This window comes from Geotrypetes seraphini, chromosome 6, assembly GCF_902459505.1.
Source record: "Geotrypetes seraphini chromosome 6, aGeoSer1.1, whole genome shotgun sequence".
In the NCBI taxonomy this organism is placed as follows: domain Eukaryota; kingdom Metazoa; phylum Chordata; class Amphibia; order Gymnophiona; family Dermophiidae; genus Geotrypetes; species Geotrypetes seraphini.
In genome coordinates, this window is record NC_047089.1 from 70465762 (window position 1) to 70478710 (window position 12949).

Genomic DNA, 12949 nt, shown 5'->3' on the forward strand with positions numbered 1-12949 from the left:
CCACATGGAATAAGTCATGTTGTTTTCCAACTGTTGAGTGAAATATTACCCGATCACATAGTGGGGTCTCCCGAAGCAGACACCGAAATGGGGCCGCGTTGGGATCCCGGGACCCTATCACACCACCTCCTACAAGATAAGTGAGGTTTTTCTCATGTTCCAGTGACAATTGAATGCAATTTTATTCAATTATACCAACATAGAAATATAAAAAATTTTTGTATTATATTTCAAGAAGTCAAAGATATATGAGTATCTATATCACCTTGGAGAGTGACCTCTTATATTATATATGCTATGACTGGATGGTAAACTCTTGTCCCAAAAGGGGGGTAACCTCCCCCTCTTCAGAGTTCATTTTTCTGAGCGTATTTTCAAAATTGGTTCACTCTCTGAAGTGTTATTTATTTAATTTAGTCAGTTTCTCTTATTTTGTTCAACGACTTTACTGACTTTGACATAAGACACATTATCCCTGATACGTTAGAAACAAGGAATGCTATACTAGGCATGAAAATTTCTAATATTTTATACATATTATAGCATTTCAGCATGTGCGCAGATGTGTGCCAATATTGCTTTTCTGCTTGTAGCCCTAGCTTCCTTAGAACAAAACTGTGCATGTGTCTTGTGTGCTTTCCCAGTCTAGCATGTGAATTTTGTGCAGGGTCTACAATTTGGCTATTGCATCAGTGAACAAAAATTTGACATTACACTGTCAGTGCATAGCTCTAAAACAAGCTTATTGCATTAGCCCCTTGGGCAGTATGAGCTCTCTACCCTCTAGTTATTTCTTTATTTGATTTTTTTTTTAGCCCGTCCTCCGAAAGGAGCTCAGAATGGGTAACAAATCAGGTACTCAAGCATTTTCACTATCTGTCCTGGCAGGCTCACAATCTATCTAATGTACCTGGGGCAGTTCTCTGCCTTCTCCTGTTTTTTTGCTGTCCCTTATCTCCAGTTCTCCCTCTCCCTATTCTCTTCTTACACAAAGCATACTAGTCCTGACAAGTGGGTTAAGTCCCCTAAATCATGAGCTGTTGCAGAAGAAATCAATACTTTTTCTTCCTTAGTGAGCTGTACAGCCTCTTTTCAGTTTTTCCTTCTGCAAAAAAGCTGAAAGGTGTCTTTCTGATCTGCTCTGAGAAGTTTTTATCTGATTTTGAGACTTGCAATGCTCAAGAGGTCCCCGTGGCCCTTGGGCTGCTTTGCCTGGGAGAGGATGCAAACCCTCTGACAAGCTGTCTGCTCCTGGTATGGCAATTGTAAAGGAACCTGTTTAGCTAGCCTGCAGTAACATTTAAGAAGCTAGGAGCAAGGTTCGCCCCTGATGTCAGGCTCTTGAGCGCAGGCTGTTTTGCCCCACAGTGGTCCAGGAGGACTTTGATGGGTGCTTGCTGCATTTTCTTCCCCCCATTGTAGCATGCGGGTTCATGGAGGTCTGAGGCCTCAGCCCAGCATCAGCCCAACTGGCAACCCGAAGATTTGAAGGGTCCTGGACTGAGGAATTACTTGTTTGAGGCAAGGGTCTGCTCCACTATCCAGCTGCAGTGAGAGCTGAAGCAGGTTACAGCACCAGCACAGCACAATGGTAAGGCCATAACAGCCTAAGGGAAAATCAGGGGTGTCTCTAAAAGTCAGTTTTGGAGATTTCTGGGCTAAATATAGGGTTCCCCACCTCCAAAATCCTCTTCTCTGAATTTTTTGTAACTTGCTGTAGCTTTCCTGAACCCTTTTTTGGTGCCAAAATGCTGCTGGCGCCGCAGCCAACTTGGATGTCCCAATTTTAATTAAAAAGCCTCTGTCTGCCTCAAAACACCTCAATTTTACTTAAAATTTATTATTATGGACTCCTTAAACCTTTCTACCCCTGTATCATGCCTGGTTTGTGCTGACAGAGCCCCTAGAGTCAGGGTGTCAAAGTCCCTCCTCGAGGGTCGCAATCCAGTCAGATTTTCAGGATTTCCCCAATGAATATGCATGAGATCTCTTTGCATGCACTGCTTTCATTGTATACTAATAGATCTCATGCATATTCATTGTGGAAATCCTGAAAACCTGACTGGATTGCGGCCCTTGAGGAGGGACTTTGACACCCCTGCACTTGAAGGTCAGGTTGAGCTAATTTTTGAAGCTCTTTATGATTTTATCAGTAATCGGGAAGAGCCTCTACCCAGAGATCATATCAAGGATCTAGACAGAGCTACAGAACTACTAGACGACCTCAATTCTTTAATTCTCACACCACATCAACCTCCAAGAAATCTCAATTATGCTAGGTCAGTTGCCCTGCCCCTGCAGCTAGGCGAGAGGCTGTTGGCTTATGGGGAGGCTTGGGAGCTGATCTGTTTGGACCGCTGGGTTATGGATATCATTCGAGAAGGTTACAAACTGGTATTTTGTTATCTGCTTCTGGATCTATTTGTGAACTATACACTGGAGAGGCCAGACAATCAAATTCCAGACAATCGTGACAAAGCTCTTTGACATTCAAGCCTTAGAGCCAGTGACTCCCGAAGACTTGGGCTTAGGCAGATACTATATATACTTCATAGTACCCAAGAAAGACTTAGACAACTGAAGACCAATCCCGGATTTGAAGTCCATCAATGCAGCACTAAAAGTGCCATGGTTCTGCATGGAGACCCTTTGGTTGGTCATTATGTTGGTGGCACCAGGGGAGTTCTTGGCCTCCCTAGATTTAATGGATACCTATCTACATATTCCCATATTCCCAGAGCACAAAAAGTATCTGAGGTTCCATGTTTTGGGGAAACATTTCCAGTTCTCCACACTCCCCTTTTGGTCTAGCAACAAGGTGATGATGGTGGTGGTAGATGTGCATCTCCGCAAGGCAGGAATACAGATGTATCCATACTTTGATGATTAGTTGATCAGAACCCCATCCAAGTTGGAGGGAGAAAAGGCAGTGGTGAAAGTGGTCCAACTGTTACAGAGCCTGGTTTGGATAGTCAACTTCTGGAAGAGCCACTCAGTGTTGTCCCAGTCACTAGAGTATTTGGGAATTTAGTTCAGTATTGGAGAAGGCCATGTTTTCTTCCTGAGCCACACAAACAGAAAAACTGGAAACAAATTTCAGACTTCTGACACGTCTACAGCATGGCACTGTCTACAAGTAATGGGATCCATGGCAGCAACCATAGAGGTGGTTTCCTAGGTGAAGGCTCATATGTGCCCGTTACAGGACACCTTATTGTCATGCTGGTCTGTGCAGATGGATACCCTTTGGATGCAGCTGGCCTGGATGGAGGAAGAATGGCTCAGCTTGTTTTGATGGCTTCAGCCAGTGTCTCTGTTAAGGGGCATGTCCCTCCAGATAGCATTGTGGGTGATACTGACCATAAATGCCAGTCTTTACAGCTGGGGAAGCTCATTGTAATGGCCAACCAGTCAATGTTGGAATTTTGAACTTTGTGCAAGATGGATGTTAAAGAAGCCTATTAAATTTGAGAACCTTTTTTTGCACTTAGAGACTATTGGTTTAAGACATTTTGATCTATATAAGGGGGAGTTTTTTATGACCTATGAAGCTGAACTGAGATCTTTTTCTCCCCTTTATTAATTTATTGCAAAATGGATTAGTGACTGGTTAGTTATAAAAAGTGTGTATTTTTTTTGTTGTGAGTAATTAAAATCACCCATTATTATACTGTTGCCCAATTTGCCAGCTTTCCTAATCTTTGAAAACATTTCTTCTTCTGCACGCTCATTCTGTCCCAGGGGATGGTAGTATAACCAAACCTGTATATTCCTTCATTTCACACAAGGAAATTTTATCCATATGAACTCCACACTGTCAGACAGAATGTTTATTTTGTTTGATTCAATTCCCTCTTTAACATATAGTGCAACCCCCCCCCCCCCAATTTGATCTACTTTCTCCTTGCAATATAATTTGTACCCAGGTAACACAATGTCCCATTGATTGTCCTCCTTCCACCAGGTTTCTTAGATGCCTATTATATCTACCTCATCATTCAACGCTACGAGAATATACTATAACTCTGTTTTATTTTATAGACTTCTAGCATTTGTATTTAGACACTTCAAATTATTTTTTTCCTTGTTTCTACAGGCTGCTGAAAAGATGAAAGGGATAATTTGAATCCTTTACTTTGCCTTCCTCTTGAACACTCCTGGCTTTCTTTCACCATTATTAAAACTTCTCTATTGGAACTCCCTAAATATCCTGTTTCAATAGTATCCTTCAAGAATACTCCAAACTGAACCATCCGCTTCTGGGCAACTGTTGGTTTCCCCCCTTCTCAGTTTAAAAGCTGCTCTACCTTCTTTTTTCCCCCCAATATGTTTATTAATAACACAAGCACAAAACAATACAAGAATAATACAAACATCATCCAGAATAAAAAAAAAAAAAAAAGCAGATCAGATCTTATGAGACAATAAAGTTTTTTACATTTTCTCCCCCCTCCCCACCCCTCTCATAACCCATATAAAAGAAAGAAACCTTCGAGCAATTCCAAGTCCAGGTGCTAAAGAAATTACAAATTCAATAAATGACTACGTGCTGAAGCAGTCAGAGTTCCAAAAGGGTTCCCAAATAACTCGCAAGTGTGCACCTCCCCGAGTCCATGTCTTGACACCATCTGTTTTTCCATCTGTAAAAGCTGTATCATTACAGCTCTCCAATGTGCCAAGGATGGAGGAGAAGCCTCCAACCAATGCACTAAAATGATCTTTTTCCCCAACAGAAGGGCTCTGTGCAAGAAACCTCGCATACCTTCTGACACAGGGCTACAACATAACTGCCCTCATCCTTCCATCAAGCATCTCCTCTCTCCCCATCCTTTCATCTAGCATCTTCGATTTGCCCCTTTTCTATCCAGTATGTCACCTTTTCTTTACTCGCCTTTCCATTTAGCACGTCCCCCTTCCCTCTTCATCATCCTTTCATCCAGCATCTCCCCCCTCTCCCCATCCTTCCATCCCGCTTCCCCACTCTATTCCTTTTCCATCCAGGGTCCTCTTTTTCTCCCTCATTCTTCCATTTAGTATGAGCCCTCTCTCTCCTTCCATCCAGCATCTCCCTGTTCTCACCATCCTCTTTCCCCTTCCTGTGTTACTTGCTTGGCTTCTGTTCCCTCCTGCTGCCGCTTCCAATGCGGGACCGCTCTGCTGAGGTGCGCTGTTGGCTGTGCCAGTTCTCTGCCCTCTCTGACATCAATTCCTGTTCCAGGGCAGTGGCCAGCACAGCCAACAGTCACAGCACGTGGTTCAGCAGAGCATCCCCGCATGTATTTCTTCTCTCGCCATCATCGAAATCAGAAAGCCAGACAAAATTAGAAAAATTAGAAAGGCACCCAGATGGACAATGGCGCAGTCAAAAAGAGAACATATCTGGGGAAACCCGGACATCTGGTAACCCTATCCTTAGAGAATGCCAGGTGTCACACATGTAAAACAATTTAAATAATCCCTAATTTAACTCCTCAAATGGAAAGGGATGGGGTTTAAATATAACATCATGTTCCTTTTCAATTTCATTATGTTTTCTTTCCCCTTGCGCTTCCCTGACATAAATGACACACAGAAACCTTTTGACCCTAGCAACCACACTGTACTGGGTGGGTGATACAGTAACACATTTACAAGTTCATAGCATGTTCAGCAGGTGCCATGTGCAGGACAGGGGAAAGAAGGAGAGGTACTGTCAGAGGCTTCCATTCTCTTTTTTTCTTCCTTTTGCCACCCTCTAGTGGTAAGAAAAGAATTCACCTCAAAGTCTTCAAAACTAACATAAGAACATAAGAATTGCCACTGCTGAGTCAGACCAGTGGTCCATCATGCCCAGCAGTCCGCTCACGCGGCGGCCCTCTGGTCTAAGACTAGCATCCTAACTGAGACTAGCCCTACCAGCGCACGTTCTTGTTCAACAGAAACTTGTCTAACTTTGTCTTGAATCCTTAGAGGGTGTTTTCCCCTATAACAGCCTCTGGAAGAGCGTTCCAGTTTTCCACCACTCTCTGGGTGAAGAAGAACTTTCTTGCGTTTGTACGGAATCTATCCCCTTTCAACTTTAGAGAGTGCCCTCTTGTTCTCCCTACCTTGGAGAGGGTGAACAACCTGTCCTTATCTACTAAGTTTATCCCCTTCAGTACCTTGAATGTTTCGTCATGTCCCCTCTCAATCTCCTCTGTTCGAGAGAGAAGAGGCTCAGTTCCTCTAATCTTTCGCTGTATGGCAGCTCCTCCAGCCCGTTAACCATCTTAGTTGCTCTTCTCTGGACCCTTTCGAGTAGTACCGTGTCCTTCTTCAGGTACGGCGACCAGTGCTGGACGCAGTACTCCAGGTGAGGGCGTACCATGGCCCGGTACAGTGGCATGATAACCTTCTCTGATCTGTTCATGATCCCCTTCTTTATTATTCCTAGCATTCTGTTTGCCCTTTTTGCTGCCGCCGCACATTGTGTGGACTGCTTCGACTTGTCGATCAGAACTCCCAAGTCCCTTTCCTGGGAGGTCTCTCTAAGTACCGCCCCGGACATCCTGTATTCGTGCATGAGATTTTTGTTACCGACATGCATCACTTTACACTTATCCACATTGAACCTCATCTGCCATGTCGATGCCCATTCCTCGAGCTTGATTATGTCACGTTGCAGATCTTTGCAATCCCCCTGCGTCTTTACTACTCTGAATAACTTCGTATCATCCGCAAATTTAATCACCTCGCTCGTCATACCTATGTCCAGATCATTTATAAAGATGTTAAAGAGCACGGGTCCAAGCACCGAGCCCTGCGGCATCCCACTAGTGACGCTCTTCCAGTCCGAGTATTGTCCATTTACCCCCACTCTCTGTTTTCTATGCTCCAGCCAGTTTTTAATCCACGTATTTCACCCTCAATTCCATGGCTTGCAATTTTCCAAAGTAGTCGTTCATGCGGAACCTTGTCAAACGCCTTCTGAAAATCCAGATATACAATGTCGACTGGATCGCCCTTGTCTATCTGTGTCTGTTTACTCCCTCAAAGAAGTGCAGCAAGTTCGTCAAACACGATCTGCCTTTGCTAAAACCGTGCTGACTGGTCCTCATCAGCCCGTTTCCGTCAAGATGATCAATGATGCTGTCCTTTATCAGTGACTCTACCATCTTTCCCGGTACTAAGGACTCCTTTTACTAAGCTGCGCTAGCGGTTTTAGCGCGCGCGCTAGATGCCAACGCCTCCATTGAGCTGGCGTTAGTTTTTCCACTTAGCGCGGGGGTTAGTGCGCGCTCATCTGCAGTGTGCGCTAAAAACGCTACCACAGCTTAGTAAAAGGAGCTCTAAGTGAAAATGCTGAGTTGGGGGAAAGCAAAGAGCACCATGTCTAATTGTAGTCATTCAGCTGCCTTGTCATTCAATTATCAGACATTTTTCTCAGGAAATTAATCTTCTTGTTTATCTAGTTCCCCTGAACTTGTAAATTTGTTTTCTAGACTGAAACTAAGAAAAGTGCACCAAAGGTGGTACAGCTTGTTACATCTTTGTTTATCAGTTTGCTTTAGTTTCTAAGCAAATGTATGTACATTTAAAGCGTTTGTCCATTTGTGACATGTAGCTAGGACACTGTCTTCATATTTCATAGGTAATGAGATAAAGCTATGCTCTGGTTTTATTGCCTGGTGTATGGAAATTGCCAAGGAGGTAAACGAGTAATTTTGTTATAATATGGTCTGGAGCTCTTTTACATAGTGACTGCTGGAAACATCTGTTGACAGAATGCTCTCAGTTTTGATGCAGATGCAACATTTTAAGTAAAATGGCAGTAATGATTCTGTTTGGGAACTGGGTCCATGCTGGTGCAGTCCTGTCTTATATTTTCAAAACTGAGATTATTTTGCAAATATGGGATAAGTAGGTAGAGATGTATATCGAAAACAAATTATGCTGATTCTCTTCTCTGCTTAGTTCTGACTATGCCACGAGATGAGAATAAGTTTTAAGTAGGGCTGCATGTTAATCATGATTAATGCATAAATGATTGCGATTAAAAAATTTAATCACCTTTATTAATAATTAATAGTGTGCAGCACTTTTGCCTGCCACCTCCCTTCCCTCTCCTCCCATTAGAAGGAGGCAGGCTGGGTCAGAAGGAAGGCCCGGTGTTGATTGCAGGCAGCCTTTCAATAGAGCTGCTGCAGTTGCAGGGTCGAAGATTGATTTGGCAAGGTGTAAAGGATACTGTTGTAGTCAGGATCAGCGGTCAGGTCTGGGAGGAAGAGATGCTGGACCATGTGGGGGAAAGGGATGGGGGGGCGGAATTAAGATAAATGGATCAGGGGGCTGGGGGAAGAAGGAAGGAGGGAGGAAGAGAGAAAATTGGACTGGGGGAGAGGAAAGAGAGGGAGAGTGAATTAGACCTGGGGGAGAGTAAGTTAGATCTGGGGGATCGGGGAAGAGAGTGAGTTGGACCTTATAAGTTGATGATTTGGATAATTGTTTCTGTGATAGAGTTGGAGTTATAAGAAGCCAGATCTCAGTTCTTTATTTGAATAAACGTTTGTTCACTTTTGTGCAGAACTTTTGATATGCTAATAAACTGATTTTTTTCCCCAAAAGAATACATTTACTAGCATGCATGTCCTGAGCAATAATGACTTGCTTGATAAGGCTTGTGGGTTTTTTTCCTGCCAGTCAAGCTTGCCTTTGGATATATGGAGGGTTCTGCTGACCACTGCTAAGGTTTCACACTTGTGTGGGACTCCTGTGCTGGCAACTGCTCAGCTGCCAATTCTCACTGGCCTTTGGGCAAGTATCAAGCGAAAGGTGACTTGTATACCATCTCTTTGTGGCTTTGACAATTCAAAGCTGACATTCAAAGTGGTGGGCACTGGAGGATTAAGTGACTTGCTCAGGGTCACAAGGAGCAGCACTGGGATTTGATCTCACAACCTCTGGGTGCAGAGACAGCATCTCTACCAGTGAGCCACACCTTTCCTGCAAACTACTCCCTAGTAGAGAGTTGTGTGGGGACAGAAATCAAACCCATCCCCACTGGAATTGAATCCATCCCCACAAGTAATCTTTTCCATCCCCGCTCATCCCCATAAACTTCAGAAGTAGTTATTTCATTCAGTTATGCTACTGAATTAAAAGCTCTGGTAGAGACCCATTTATAAATAAGCAAAGGCACTTCATTAATTTGGAAATATTAATTGGGAATAATAAATACTTTGTAAACAGGTCTCTGCCAGAGCCTCTAATGTAAATATAAAATATAAATACTCTAGCTGATGAGGACCCTCAAGCTATGTCAGCTGAGGACTTCCTCTGAAGGTGGCTGGGAGTCACTTTTGCCAAGCTTGGCAGGCAGCAGCAGCGTCCCTGAGTCACAGATGCTGACACCTCAGTGGCTCAGGGATGCTGCCAGCGACTGCTATGCTTGGTTGAGGGACGTTCTGGCCGCCTATGGACGAGGTCCTCAACTGGCGGTGCTTGGGGGATCCCCACCAGCCACAGCAAGGGTCAGCAAGTACTTCAATGCTTGAGTACCTGATTGTAAAACCGCTTAGAAAACCTTGATAGGCAGTATATAAAATCCTAATAAACTTAAACTTCAACACTGGAGAGATAAAACCAGAAATTAATTTCCTTTTCTGTTGAACACAATACAAAGACATCTGCTATGTACATTTCTCAAAGCTAACATATTTCAGTCAATAAATTCATTTTTTTACCTTTGTTATCTGGAGATTTATTTTTCCATCAAGTTGGTTCCAGTTTCTCTTTTTTCTGCTTTCCTGTCTTCAAATTCTTCTTCAAGTGGTTGCTGTCCATTGGTTCCTCCTACCATGGTCCAGCATTTCTCTCTTCCCTCCCTCCCTCCCATTGTAAAGCATCCTCCCTCCCTTCTATCCAGGACCATTTCCCTCTTTTTCCCCTCCCCACTCCTGCAGATCATTTCTTCTTCTATCCTCTACCCCCATGTGCAACATGTCTCCCTCTCTCTCACTGTCCACCATCTTTGTCCCTCTCATTCCCTCCCTTACTGCAAAGAGAGTGGAAAGAGAGAGGGATGCAGGGTGCATCTTTCTCACCCCCTCTACAGTCAGTTTCTCCCTCTCTCATGCCCTGGCCTTGGGCAGTATCTTTTGCCCCTCCCCACCAACCCTATGCTCAACATTTCTCCTTCTATTACACCTCTCTAGTGCCATGCCGCATTTCTCCATTCATTCCCTCCACCATGTCCAACATTCCTTCCCCTTGGATCCCTTTCCATCTGTCTCACCCTTCTCCCTCTACCACAACATCCAATATTTCTTCCTTCCTCCTCTTCACCACCATGTCCAACAATTCTCCCAAGATTTACAAAGAGCTGCAATGGATAGAGAAAGGGGTTTGAGATATTCTAGGTCTCTCACTCTCTTCCCTCCCCAAGGTCTAGCTTCTCTCCCCTCTTTCTCCTTTCCAACCCCTCGCAGGTCTCTGCATCTCTCAACCTTCCCCCAACCCATAATCAAGGCTCTCTCTCCCCTCTCCAGGTGCCGTCCCTTTTTTCTCCTTCCTAACCCACGATTTCCCCTCCCCCAAGGGCCTCCTTGGGTACAAGGTCCAGTAAGGGGATCTTGGGGGCAAGAGCATGATCCTGTCATGACAGTTCAACTCTACCATGCCCCCGCCCCCCCCCCCCCCCACTCTGCCATATTTGGGTTGCCTCCCCCCCTCCGGGCCTACTGAGGTGGTCCCGAGGGGGTCTTCGTGGTAGGAGCGTGACTCTTTCACTCCTGCCTCCTTGCTGTTCCCTTCTAAAATGACTGCCATGACCTTTCGTGGGTGCTTGCGGCATTTCTTGTAGTACTGCGAGAGGTCGCAGCAGCCATTTTAGAAGTGAGCAGCAAAGAGACAGGAGCGAAAGAGCAGCGCTCCTAACATGAAGACCCCTGGGGGTCATGGGAGAAGAGACGCATTTCACTAACCCTGAACTAGCTCAGGCAGCATCTCTTCCTTTCCTCCCCACACCTCCTTCCAATGCGTGCAGTATCTCTTTCCCTCTCTTCCCACCCACCCTGATCCCGTGCAGTCTTACCGGCCTTTCTTTTCAGGCCAACAGCAGCATTCCTTAGCTTTTCCATGCTACTGGCTGCTGACATGGAAGCCTTCCCTCTGATGCAAAATGTGTCATAGGGAAGGTTTCTGGATCAGCTTCCGGTAGCATGGAGGAGCAAAGGCATGCTGGCATCGGCCTGAAAAGAGAGAACAAGTGCGGCTACATAGGACCCGATGCTGGAAGAAGGTATAATACACACAGGATCCCCAAACAAAGACGACCCATCCCTGTGGGATCTCTGCAAGTGTGGAGGGGACACCCACGGACTCAGTGGGATTCTCATTGCCCCTGTTCCTATGCAGCCCTCTACTCCCTAGTGCAGGGGTTCTCAAATCCAGCCCTTGAGGTCCATAGCCCAGTCTGGTTTTCAGGATTTCTACAATACATATGCTTGACCTCTATTTGCATGCAATAGAAACAGTAAATGCAAATAGATTGTGGAAATGCTGAGAACCAGATTGGGTTGTGGACCTTGAGGAATGGATTTGAGGACCTCTGCCTTAGTGGTTTCAAGGGGCACTGTGACCCCCACAAAATACAGTGGTCACATAAGCAGTACAATGCTAGTATCTGTGTTCATTTACTCATGTTAAGTGCTATTCTGTAAATACCTGCTTAATTTTGTAGTACCAAGAGGAGTGTACATAAGGGCAGAGCACAGGTGGGAATCCTACTTACAGAACACAGCAAGTTATAAAACATTTCTGCTACATTTAAGTTCCTACTCTGTGGCTGATATAACTGTAAGTGTCTAAATGTGGTGGAATTTTCTCCTTAATGCGATCCAAATGATAGATAACATTGGAATTCTAAAGGTAGTTGGCCTTATTTTTTTTTGGTCATGTTTTTACTTGCAATTATGTGTTATTTGGTACATGCTTATTGGAACCCACCTAGAACATTTGTGATTTGACAGGAAATCCCACCTAGAATATTTGTGATTTGGCGGGAAATAAAAATTACAAAAATAAATCTGCAGTCCAGATATTGCAAAAATGCTAGGATCGCTGATTTGTCAGACACGGGGCTAACAAAGTGAGGGGTACAATTGTAGGCAGTCCCCTGCATGCAAGTAGTGCATAAATTTATGGGGGCTGCCCCTTGCATGGTGATTTCATGGCAGACTATTTGTGGGGTGCTTTACCATTATTTTCCCCCATCATCTTTAGTTCCCTGGCTAAGGCAAGGTGCTCATTTACTGAGCAAAAGTGAATTGGCCATAGAATAGCTACTGGACAAAAATCCCAGTGTGAGATTTGAACCCATGTTATGAGTGCAGTAGGCAAGCAACCTACCACCACAAGATCTTTTCTAACCAAGTAAATAGTTTGTGCTAGGAAAAATATTACAGTGAACCAGAACTGGGAATGTTGCATTGCAACTGGGTTATCAGTGGATATTTGCTACCAGCTGTAGAGGGGAATAGTATTGAGATTTCTAGAAGCTTCTGGAGAATATGCTTGGATAGCCCAACTAACGCTTCTCTAAGCAGTAACTAAAGTAAATTTAAGCAGGTAGTTTTTATTGTTCAGTCCCCTGTTTTGTTCACTGTAATATTTTTCCAAAAATAGTTATCAGAAGCTTCTTGAAAATTCAGGGCTGTTCCCATCTACCATAGCGGGCTTCTTGGCCATTTGCAAAGCAATATCCCTGGCCAAATAAAAAAAAAACAGGTTCAGAAATCCACTCTGCTCCGACAATGTGCAGCCTGGCTACTGAGCCATCTGGCTGTCCTGCTTTATCTTTTCAGAAGAGTACACAAATTTTATATTGACTTGTATATTTGTAACATCTGCAGTGAAAGTGAAACATTATATTTATCCTGATTTTAATATGTTTCTCTCTACCATATACTATATGAAAAACTTATTGTGGCAG

The 12949-nt window shown here is 44.2% G+C and overlaps 1 protein-coding gene across 7 annotated transcripts in view; it reads left to right on the plus strand.

Annotated features, from left to right (window-relative positions):
- Positions 1 to 12949, plus strand: part of ELF1 (E74 like ETS transcription factor 1) — a 242524-nt gene that overhangs the window by 175322 nt on the left and 54253 nt on the right. The window lies entirely within an intron of this gene.